The following is a 12,217-nucleotide window of genomic DNA, read 5'->3' as shown; positions in this document are numbered from 1 at the left end:
AACTGTGGCAGCTGAGTAGATGTAGCCCGGCCCGCCCTTTGAAATAGACAAGTTCTTGGCATCTCAGAGCCTCAAGGCAAGAGCAAGGTTCTCTATGGTAGGCTGGGGCAGAACTAGCAGCAAGCAGAGCAAAGTTGTCCAAGAATAGCTTCCATTGGAATGCTAATGGCAATTGAAGAGGCAGGCCAGTGGCAAGCCACTAGCTTCTAGCAGTTTGAAAGTTGCAGACACAGTGCAGGTGTTGTGCGGCTTCCTTCTTGGCCTCCTAGAAGGTGCCGCACTCTCCGTCTCTTGCTTGCCAATATGTTGCCGTGTTCCTCTTATTTTTTGGTTGGTTTTGAATTGTTTTGATGATGTTTTGGCGGGTTTTCGGAATGTTTTGGTGGTGTTTTAGAATGTTTTGTTTTCTCTTGTGTTGTTTATATTGTCTTGGCAGGTTTTGGAATGTTTGGATTCCTTTTGGCGGGTTTTAAAATATTTTGGCGGGTATTTGGAATGTTTTGGTTTGCTTTCATTTGTTTTGATGATGTTTTGGCAAGTTATTGAAAGTTTCGATCACTTCAGACTGGTTTTCTAGTATTTTGGCATCTTTTCAGAATGTTTTGATCAGTTTTGGCGGGTTCTAAACTATTTTGTCGGGTTTTTGGAATGTTTCGGTTGGTTTTGACTTGTTTTTATGATGTTTAGGTGGGTTTTCGGAATGTTTTGGTTGGGTTTTAGAATGTTTTGTATTCTCTTGAGTTGTTTTTATTGTGTTGGCAGGTTTTGGAATGTTTGGATTCATTTTGGCGGGTTTTAAAATCTTTTGGCGGGTATTTGGAATGTTTTTTAATGGGTATTCGGAAGGTTTTGATTAGTTTTGACGGGTTTTGAAATATTTTGGCGGGTTTTTAGAAGGTTTAGATTTGTTTTGATTTGTTTTGATTCTGTTTAGCCCAGTTTTTGGTGTGTTTGGATTAGCTTTGGTGGGCTTTATCATGTTTTGTCAGGTTTTTTCGAATGTATTGATCACTTCTGTCAGGTTTTCTATTTTGGCGGGTTTGAAAATATTTTTGGATTAGTTTTGGTGGGTTTGAAAATATTTAGGCTTTTTGCGCAGAGATGATGGTGCCGGTTGCGGTGCGCTCCGGGGCGCTCCTTCTGCGGAAAGACGCCTGGCAGCGGCACTTGGGACAGCTCCGCGTCTCCGTATTGTGCGTTTCTTGCCTTCTGCATCTCAGCAAAATGCTTTCCCACTAGGTCTAGCAAGGAGAAACTGTGGCAGCTGAGTAGATGTAGCCCGGCCCGCCCTTTGAAATAGACAAGTTCTTGGCATCTCAGAGCCTCAAGGCAAGAGCAAGGTTCTCTATGGTAGGCTGGGGCAGAACTAGCAGCAAGCAGAGCAAAGTTGTCCAAGAATAGCTTCCATTGGAATGCTAATGGCAATTGAAGAGGCAGGCCAGTGGCAAGCCACTAGCTTCTAGCAGTTTGAAAGTTGCAGACACAGTGCAGGTGTTGTGCGGCTTCCTTCTTGGCCTCCTAGAAGGTGCCGCACTCTCCGTCTCTTGCTTGCCAATATGTTGCCGTGTTCCTCTTATTTTTTGGTTGGTTTTGAATTGTTTTGATGATGTTTTGGCGGGTTTTCGGAATGTTTTGGTGGTGTTTTAGAATGTTTTGTTTTCTCTTGTGTTGTTTATATTGTCTTGGCAGGTTTTGGAATGTTTGGATTCCTTTTGGCCGGTATTTGGAATATTTTGGCGGGTATTTGGAATGTTTTGGTTTGCTTTCATTTGTTTTGATTATTTTTTGGCAAGTTATTGAAAGTTTCGATCACTTCAGACTGGTTTTCTAGTATTTTGGCATCTTTTCAGAATGTTTTGATCAGTTTTGGCGGGTTCTAAACTATTTTGTCGGGTTTTTGGAATGTTTTGGTTGGTTTTGATTTGTTTTTATGATGTTTTGGCCGGATTTCAGAATATTTTGGCTGGTTTTTGGAATGTTTCGGTTGGTTTTGATTTGTATTTATGATGTTTTGCCAGTTTTTTTGAATGTTTTGATCAGTTCAGGCTGGTTTTCTAATGTTTTGGCATCTTTTCAGAATGTTTTGATGAGTTTTGCGGGTCTAAATCATTTTGGCGGGTTTTCAGAATGTTTTGGTTGGTTTTGATTTGTTTTTATGATGTTTAGGTGGGTTTTCGGAATGTTTTGGTTGGGTTTTAGAATGTTTTGTATTCTCTTGAGTTGTTTTTATTGTGTTGGCAGTTTTGGAATATTTGGATTCCTTTTGGCGGGTTTTAAAATCTTTATGCGGGTATTTGGAATGTTTTTTAATGGGTATTCGGAAGGTTTTGATTAGTTTTGACGGGTTTTGAAATATTTTGGCGGGTTTTTAGAAGGTTTAGATTTGTTTTGATTTGTTTTGATTCTGTTTAGCCCAGTTTTGGTGTGTTTGGATTAGCTTTGGTGGGCTTGATCATGTTTTGTCAGGTTTTTTCGAATGTATTGATCACTTCCGTCCGGTTTTCTATTTTGGCGGGTTTGAAAATATTTTTGGATTAGTTTTGGCGGGTTTGAAAATATTTTGGCTTTTTGCGCAGAGATGACGGTGCCGGTTGCGGTGCGCTCCGGGGCGCTCCTTCTGCGGAAAGATGCCTGGCAGCGGCACTTGGGACAGCTCCGCGTCTCCGTATTGTGCGTTTCTTGCCTTCTGCATCTCAGCAAAATGCTTTCCCACTAGGTCTAGCAAGGAGAAACTGTGGCAGCTGAGTAGATGTAGCCCGGCCCGCCCTTTGAAGTTGACAAGTTCTTGGCATCTCAGAGCCTCAAGGCAAGAGCAAGGTTCTCTATGGTAGGCTGGGGCAGAACTAGCAGCAAGCAGAGCAAAGTTGTCCAAGAATAGCTTCCATTGGAATGCTAATGGCAATTGAAGAGGCAGGCCAGTGGCAAGCCACTAGCTTCTAGCAGTTTGAAAGTTGCAGACACAGTGCAGGTGTTGTGCGGCTTCCTTCTTGGCCTCCTAGAAGGTGCCGCGTTCTCCGTCTCTTGCTTGCCAATATGTTGCCGTGTTCCTCTTATTTTTTGGTTGGTTTTGAATTGTTTTGATGATGTTTTGGCGGGTTTTCGGAATGTTTTGGTGGTGTTTTAGAATGTTTTGTTTTCTCTTGTGTTGTTTATATTGTCTTGGCAGGTTTTGGAATGTTTGGATTCCTTTTGGCCGGTATTTGGAATATTTTGGCGGGTATTTGGAATGTTTTGGTTTGCTTTCATTTGTTTTGATGATGTTTTGGCAAGTTATTGAAAGTTTCGATCACTTCAGACTGGTTTTCTAGTATTTTGGCATCTTTTCAGAATGTTTTGATCAGTTTTGGCGGGTTCTAAACTATTTTGTCGGGTTTTTGGAATGTTTCGGTTGGTTTTGATTTTTTTTTATGATGTTTAGGTGGGTTTTCGGAATGTTTTGGTTGGGTTTTAGAATGTTTTGTATTCTCTTGAGTTGTTTTTATTGTGTTGGCAGGTTTTGGAATGTTTGGATTCATTTTGGCGGGTTTTAAAATCTTTTGGCGGGTATTTGGAATGTTTTTTAATGGGTATTCGGAAGGTTTTGATTAGTTTTGACGGGTTTTGAAATATTTTGGCGGGTTTTTAGAAGGTTTAGATTTGTTTTGATTTGTTTTGATTCTGTTTAGCCCAGTTTTTGGTGTGTTTGGATTAGCTTTGGTGGGCTTGATCATGTTTTGTCAGGTTTTTTCGAATGTATTGATCACTTCTGTCAGGTTTTCTATTTTGGCGGGTTTGAAAATATTTTTGGATTAGTTTTGGTGGGTTTGAAAATATTTAGGCTTTTTGCGCAGAGATGACGGTGCCGGTTGCGGTGCGCTCCGGGGCGCTCCTTCTGCGGAAAGACGCCTGGCAGCGGCACTTGGGACAGCTCCGCGTCTCCGTATTGTGCGTTTCTTGCCTTCTGCATCTCAGCAAAATGCTTTCCCACTTGGTCTAGCCAGGAGAAACTGTGGCAGCTCTGTAGATGTAGCCCGGCCCGCCCTTTGAAATAGACAAGTTCTTGGCATCTCAGAGCCTCAAGGCAAGAGCAAGGTTCTCTATGGTAGGCTGGGGCAGAACTAGCAGCAAGCAGAGCAAAGTTGTCCAAGAATAGCTTCCATTGGAATGCTAATGGCAATTGAAGAGGCAGGCCAGTGGCAAGCCACTAGCTTCTAGCAGTTTGAAAGTTGCAGACACAGTGCAGGTGTTGTGCGGCTTCCTTCTTGGCCTCCTAGAAGGTGCCGCACTCTCCGTCTCTTGCTTGCCAATATGTTGCCGTGTTCCTCTTATTTTTTGGTTGGTTTTGAATTGTTTTGATGATGTTTTGGCGGGTTTTCGGAATGTTTTGGTGGTGTTTTAGAATGTTTTGTTTTCTCTTGTGTTGTTTATATTGTCTTGGCAGGTTTTGGAATGTTTGGATTCCTTTTGGCCGGTATTTGGAATATTTTGGCGGGTATTTGGAATGTTTTGGTTTGCTTTCATTTGTTTTGATTATTTTTTGGCAAGTTATTGAAAGTTTCGATCACTTCAGACTGGTTTTCTAGTATTTTGGCATCTTTTCAGAATGTTTTGATCAGTTTTGGCGGGTTCTAAACTATTTTGTCGGGTTTTTGGAATGTTTTGGTTGGTTTTGATTTGTTTTTATGATGTTTTGGCCGGATTTCAGAATATTTTGGCTGGTTTTTGGAATGTTTCGGTTGGTTTTGATTTGTATTTATGATGTTTTGCCAATTTTTTTGAATGTTTTGATCAGTTCAGGCTGGTTTTCTAATGTTTTGGCATCTTTTCAGAATGTTTTGATGAGTTTTGCGGGTCTAAATCATTTTGTCGGGTTTTTGGAATGTTTCGGTTGGTTTTGACTTGTTTTTATGATGTTTAGGTGGGTTTTCGGAATGTTTTGGTTGGGTTTTAGAATGTTTTGTATTCTCTTGAGTTGTTTTTATTGTGTTGGCAGGTTTTGGAATGTTTGGATTCATTTTGGCGGGTTTTAAAATCTTTTGGCGGGTATTTGGAATGTTTTTTAATGGGTATTCGGAAGGTTTTGATTAGTTTTGACGGGTTTTGAAATATTTTGGCGGGTTTTTAGAAGGTTTAGATTTGTTTTGATTTGTTTTGATTCTGTTTAGCCCAGTTTTTGGTGTGTTTGGATTAGCTTTGGTGGGCTTTATCATGTTTTGTCAGGTTTTTTCGAATGTATTGATCACTTCTGTCAGGTTTTCTATTTTGGCGGGTTTGAAAATATTTTTGGATTAGTTTTGGTGGGTTTGAAAATATTTAGGCTTTTTGCGCAGAGATGATGGTGCCGGTTGCGGTGCGCTCCGGGGCGCTCCTTCTGCGGAAAGACGCCTGGCAGCGGCACTTGGGACAGCTCCGCGTCTCCGTATTGTGCGTTTCTTGCCTTCTGCATCTCAGCAAAATGCTTTCCCACTAGGTCTAGCAAGGAGAAACTGTGGCAGCTGAGTAGATGTAGCCCGGCCCGCCCTTTGAAATAGACAAGTTCTTGGCATCTCAGAGCCTCAAGGCAAGAGCAAGGTTCTCTATGGTAGGCTGGGGCAGAACTAGCAGCAAGCAGAGCAAAGTTGTCCAAGAATAGCTTCCATTGGAATGCTAATGGCAATTGAAGAGGCAGGCCAGTGGCAAGCCACTAGCTTCTAGCAGTTTGAAAGTTGCAGACACAGTGCAGGTGTTGTGCGGCTTCCTTCTTGGCCTCCTAGAAGGTGCCGCACTCTCCGTCTCTTGCTTGCCAATATGTTGCCGTGTTCCTCTTATTTTTTGGTTGGTTTTGAATTGTTTTGATGATGTTTTGGCGGGTTTTCGGAATGTTTTGGTGGTGTTTTAGAATGTTTTGTTTTCTCTTGTGTTGTTTATATTGTCTTGGCAGGTTTTGGAATGTTTGGATTCCTTTTGGCCGGTATTTGGAATATTTTGGCGGGTATTTGGAATGTTTTGGTTTGCTTTCATTTGTTTTGATTATTTTTTGGCAAGTTATTGAAAGTTTCGATCACTTCAGACTGGTTTTCTAGTATTTTGGCATCTTTTCAGAATGTTTTGATCAGTTTTGGCGGGTTCTAAACTATTTTGTCGGGTTTTTGGAATGTTTTGGTTGGTTTTGATTTGTTTTTATGATGTTTTGGCCGGATTTCAGAATATTTTGGCTGGTTTTTGGAATGTTTCGGTTGGTTTTGATTTGTATTTATGATGTTTTGCCAGTTTTTTTGAATGTTTTGATCAGTTCAGGCTGGTTTTCTAATGTTTTGGCATCTTTTCAGAATGTTTTGATGAGTTTTGCGGGTCTAAATCATTTTGGCGGGTTTTCAGAATGTTTTGGTTGGTTTTGATTTGTTTTTATGATGTTTAGGTGGGTTTTCGGAATGTTTTGGTTGGGTTTTAGAATGTTTTGTATTCTCTTGAGTTGTTTTTATTGTGTTGGCAGTTTTGGAATATTTGGATTCCTTTTGGCGGGTTTTAAAATCTTTATGCGGGTATTTGGAATGTTTTTTAATGGGTATTCGGAAGGTTTTGATTAGTTTTGACGGGTTTTGAAATATTTTGGCGGGTTTTTAGAAGGTTTAGATTTGTTTTGATTTGTTTTGATTCTGTTTAGCCCAGTTTTGGTGTGTTTGGATTAGCTTTGGTGGGCTTGATCATGTTTTGTCAGGTTTTTTCGAATGTATTGATCACTTCCGTCCGGTTTTCTATTTTGGCGGGTTTGAAAATATTTTTGGATTAGTTTTGGCGGGTTTGAAAATATTTTGGCTTTTTGCGCAGAGATGACGGTGCCGGTTGCGGTGCGCTCCGGGGCGCTCCTTCTGCGGAAAGATGCCTGGCAGCGGCACTTGGGACAGCTCCGCGTCTCCGTATTGTGCGTTTCTTGCCTTCTGCATCTCAGCAAAATGCTTTCCCACTAGGTCTAGCAAGGAGAAACTGTGGCAGCTGAGTAGATGTAGCCCGGCCCGCCCTTTGAAGTTGACAAGTTCTTGGCATCTCAGAGCCTCAAGGCAAGAGCAAGGTTCTCTATGGTAGGCTGGGGCAGAACTAGCAGCAAGCAGAGCAAAGTTGTCCAAGAATAGCTTCCATTGGAATGCTAATGGCAATTGAAGAGGCAGGCCAGTGGCAAGCCACTAGCTTCTAGCAGTTTGAAAGTTGCAGACACAGTGCAGGTGTTGTGCGGCTTCCTTCTTGGCCTCCTAGAAGGTGCCGCGTTCTCCGTCTCTTGCTTGCCAATATGTTGCCGTGTTCCTCTTATTTTTTGGTTGGTTTTGAATTGTTTTGATGATGTTTTGGCGGGTTTTCGGAATGTTTTGGTGGTGTTTTAGAATGTTTTGTTTTCTCTTGTGTTGTTTATATTGTCTTGGCAGGTTTTGGAATGTTTGGATTCCTTTTGGCCGGTATTTGGAATATTTTGGCGGGTATTTGGAATGTTTTGGTTTGCTTTCATTTGTTTTGATGATGTTTTGGCAAGTTATTGAAAGTTTCGATCACTTCAGACTGGTTTTCTAGTATTTTGGCATCTTTTCAGAATGTTTTGATCAGTTTTGGCGGGTTCTAAACTATTTTGTCGGGTTTTTGGAATGTTTCGGTTGGTTTTGATTTTTTTTTATGATGTTTAGGTGGGTTTTCGGAATGTTTTGGTTGGGTTTTAGAATGTTTTGTATTCTCTTGAGTTGTTTTTATTGTGTTGGCAGGTTTTGGAATGTTTGGATTCATTTTGGCGGGTTTTAAAATCTTTTGGCGGGTATTTGGAATGTTTTTTAATGGGTATTCGGAAGGTTTTGATTAGTTTTGACGGGTTTTGAAATATTTTGGCGGGTTTTTAGAAGGTTTAGATTTGTTTTGATTTGTTTTGATTCTGTTTAGCCCAGTTTTTGGTGTGTTTGGATTAGCTTTGGTGGGCTTGATCATGTTTTGTCAGGTTTTTTCGAATGTATTGATCACTTCTGTCAGGTTTTCTATTTTGGCGGGTTTGAAAATATTTTTGGATTAGTTTTGGTGGGTTTGAAAATATTTAGGCTTTTTGCGCAGAGATGACGGTGCCGGTTGCGGTGCGCTCCGGGGCGCTCCTTCTGCGGAAAGACGCCTGGCAGCGGCACTTGGGACAGCTCCGCGTCTCCGTATTGTGCGTTTCTTGCCTTCTGCATCTCAGCAAAATGCTTTCCCACTTGGTCTAGCCAGGAGAAACTGTGGCAGCTCTGTAGATGTAGCCCGGCCCGCCCTTTGAAATAGACAAGTTCTTGGCATCTCAGAGCCTCAAGGCAAGAGCAAGGTTCTCTATGGTAGGCTGGGGCAGAACTAGCAGCAAGCAGAGCAAAGTTGTCCAAGAATAGCTTCCATTGGAATGCTAATGGCAATTGAAGAGGCAGGCCAGTGGCAAGCCACTAGCTTCTAGCAGTTTGAAAGTTGCAGACACAGTGCAGGTGTTGTGCGGCTTCCTTCTTGGCCTCCTAGAAGGTGCCGCACTCTCCGTCTCTTGCTTGCCAATATGTTGCCGTGTTCCTCTTATTTTTTGGTTGGTTTTGAATTGTTTTGATGATGTTTTGGCGGGTTTTCGGAATGTTTTGGTGGTGTTTTAGAATGTTTTGTTTTCTCTTGTGTTGTTTATATTGTCTTGGCAGGTTTTGGAATGTTTGGATTCCTTTTGGCCGGTATTTGGAATATTTTGGCGGGTATTTGGAATGTTTTGGTTTGCTTTCATTTGTTTTGATTATTTTTTGGCAAGTTATTGAAAGTTTCGATCACTTCAGACTGGTTTTCTAGTATTTTGGCATCTTTTCAGAATGTTTTGATCAGTTTTGGCGGGTTCTAAACTATTTTGTCGGGTTTTTGGAATGTTTTGGTTGGTTTTGATTTGTTTTTATGATGTTTTGGCCGGATTTCAGAATATTTTGGCTGGTTTTTGGAATGTTTCGGTTGGTTTTGATTTGTATTTATGATGTTTTGCCAATTTTTTTGAATGTTTTGATCAGTTCAGGCTGGTTTTCTAATGTTTTGGCATCTTTTCAGAATGTTTTGATGAGTTTTGCGGGTCTAAATCATTTTGGCGGGTTTTCAGAATGTTTTGGTTGGTTTTGATTTGTTTTTATGATGTTTAGGTGGGTTTTCGGAATGTTTTGGTTGGGTTTTAGAATGTTTTGTATTCTCTTGAGTTGTTTTTATTGTGTTGGCAGTTTTGGAATATTTGGATTCCTTTTGGCGGGTTTTAAAATCTTTATGCGGGTATTTGGAATGTTTTTTAATGGGTATTCGGAAGGTTTTGATTAGTTTTGACGGGTTTTGAAATATTTTGGCGGGTTTTTAGAAGGTTTAGATTTGTTTTGATTTGTTTTGATTCTGTTTAGCCCAGTTTTGGTGTGTTTGGATTAGCTTTGGTGGGCTTGATCATGTTTTGTCAGGTTTTTTCGAATGTATTGATCACTTCCGTCCGGTTTTCTATTTTGGCGGGTTTGAAAATATTTTTGGATTAGTTTTGGCGGGTTTGAAAATATTTTGGCTTTTTGCGCAGAGATGACGGTGCCGGTTGCGGTGCGCTCCGGGGCGCTCCTTCTGCGGAAAGATGCCTGGCAGCGGCACTTGGGACAGCTCCGCGTCTCCGTATTGTGCGTTTCTTGCCTTCTGCATCTCAGCAAAATGCTTTCCCACTAGGTCTAGCAAGGAGAAACTGTGGCAGCTGAGTAGATGTAGCCCGGCCCGCCCTTTGAAGTTGACAAGTTCTTGGCATCTCAGAGCCTCAAGGCAAGAGCAAGGTTCTCTATGGTAGGCTGGGGCAGAACTAGCAGCAAGCAGAGCAAAGTTGTCCAAGAATAGCTTCCATTGGAATGCTAATGGCAATTGAAGAGGCAGGCCAGTGGCAAGCCACTAGCTTCTAGCAGTTTGAAAGTTGCAGACACAGTGCAGGTGTTGTGCGGCTTCCTTCTTGGCCTCCTAGAAGGTGCCGCGTTCTCCGTCTCTTGCTTGCCAATATGTTGCCGTGTTCCTCTTATTTTTTGGTTGGTTTTGAATTGTTTTGATGATGTTTTGGCGGGTTTTCGGAATGTTTTGGTGGTGTTTTAGAATGTTTTGTTTTCTCTTGTGTTGTTTATATTGTCTTGGCAGGTTTTGGAATGTTTGGATTCCTTTTGGCCGGTATTTGGAATATTTTGGCGGGTATTTGGAATGTTTTGGTTTGCTTTCATTTGTTTTGATGATGTTTTGGCAAGTTATTGAAAGTTTCGATCACTTCAGACTGGTTTTCTAGTATTTTGGCATCTTTTCAGAATGTTTTGATCAGTTTTGGCGGGTTCTAAACTATTTTGTCGGGTTTTTGGAATGTTTCGGTTGGTTTTGATTTTTTTTTATGATGTTTAGGTGGGTTTTCGGAATGTTTTGGTTGGGTTTTAGAATGTTTTGTATTCTCTTGAGTTGTTTTTATTGTGTTGGCAGGTTTTGGAATGTTTGGATTCATTTTGGCGGGTTTTAAAATCTTTTGGCGGGTATTTGGAATGTTTTTTAATGGGTATTCGGAAGGTTTTGATTAGTTTTGACGGGTTTTGAAATATTTTGGCGGGTTTTTAGAAGGTTTAGATTTGTTTTGATTTGTTTTGATTCTGTTTAGCCCAGTTTTTGTTGTGTTTGGATTAGCTTTCGTGGGCTTTATCATGTTTTGTCAGGTTTTTTCGAATGTATTGATCACTTCTGTCCGGTTTTCTATTTTGGCGGGTTTGAAAATATTTTTGGATTAGTTTTGGCGGGTTTGAAAATATTTCGGCTCTTTGCGCAGAGATGACGGTGCCGGTTGCGGTGCGCTCCGGGGCGCTCCTTCTGCGGAAAGACGCCTGGCAGCGGCACTTGGGACAGCTCCGCGTCTCCGTATTCTGCGTTTCTTGCCTTCTGCATCTCAGCAAAATGCTTTCCCACTAGGTCTAGCAAGGAGAAACTGTGGCAGCTGAGTAGATGTAGCCCGGCCCGCCCTTTGAAGATGACAAGTTCTTGGCATCTCAGAGCCTCAAGGCAAGAGCAAGGTTCTCTATGGTAGGCTGGGGCAGAACTAGCAGCAAGCAGAGCAAAGTTGTCCAAGAATAGCTTCCATTGGAATGCTAATGGCAATTGAAGAGGCAGGCCAGTGGCAAGCCACTAGCTTCTAGCAGTTTGAAAGTTGCAGACACAGTGCAGGTGTTGTGCGGCTTCCTTCTTGGCCTCCTAGAAGGTGCCGCACTCTCCGTCTCTTGCTTGCCAATATGTTGCCGTGTTCCTCTTATTTTTTGGTTGGTTTTGAATTGTTTTTATGATGTTTTGGCGGGTTTTCGGAATGTTTTGGTGGTGTTTTAGAATGTTTTGTTTTCTCTTGTGTTGTTTATATTGTCTTGGCAGGTTTTGGAATGTTTGGATTCCTTTTGGCGGGTTTTAAAATCTTTTGGCGGGTATTTGGAATGTTTTGGTTTGCTTTCATTTGTTTTGATGATGTTTTGGCAAGTTATTGAAAGTTTCGATCACTTCAGACTGGTTTTCTAGTATTTTGGCATCTTTTCAGAATGTTTTGATCAGTTTTGGCGGGTTCTAAACTATTTTGTCGGGTTTTTGGAATGTTTCGGTTGGTTTTGATTTGTTTTTATGATGTTTTGGTGGGTTTTCGGAATGTTTTGGTTGGGTTTTAGAATGTTTTGTATTCACTTGAGTTGTTTGTATTGTGTTGGCAGGTTTTGGAATGTTTGGATTCATTTTGGCGGGTTTTAAAATCTTTTGGCGGGTATTTGGAATGTTTTTTAATGGGTATTCGGAAGGTTTTGATTAGTTTTGATGGGTTTTGAAATATTTTGGCGGGTTTTTAGAAGGTTTAGATTTGTTTTGATTTGTTTTGATTCTGTTTAGCCCAGTTTTTGGTGTGTTTGGATTAGCTTTGGTGGGCTTTCTCATGTTTTGTCAGGTTTTTTCGAATGTATTGATCACCTCTGTCTGGTTTTCTATTTTGGCGGGTTTGAAAATATTTTTGGATTAGTTTTGGCGGGTTTTAAAATATTTTGGCTCTTTGCGCAGAGATGACGGTGCCGGTTGCGGTGCGCTCCGGGGCGCTCCTTCTGCGGAAAGACGCCTGGCAGCGGCACTTGGGACAGCTCCGCGTCTCCGTATTCTGCGTTTCTTGCCTTCTGCATCTCAGCAAAATGCTTTCCCACTAGGTCTAGCAAGGAGAAACTGTGGCAGCTGAGTAGATGTAGCCCGGCCCGCCCTT

Source organism: Passer domesticus, chromosome 2 (assembly GCF_036417665.1).
Source record: "Passer domesticus isolate bPasDom1 chromosome 2, bPasDom1.hap1, whole genome shotgun sequence".
In the NCBI taxonomy this organism is placed as follows: Eukaryota; Metazoa; Chordata; class Aves; order Passeriformes; family Passeridae; genus Passer; species Passer domesticus.
The sequence above is the reverse complement of the archived record's forward strand: the minus strand, read 5'-3'. Positions refer to the sequence as shown.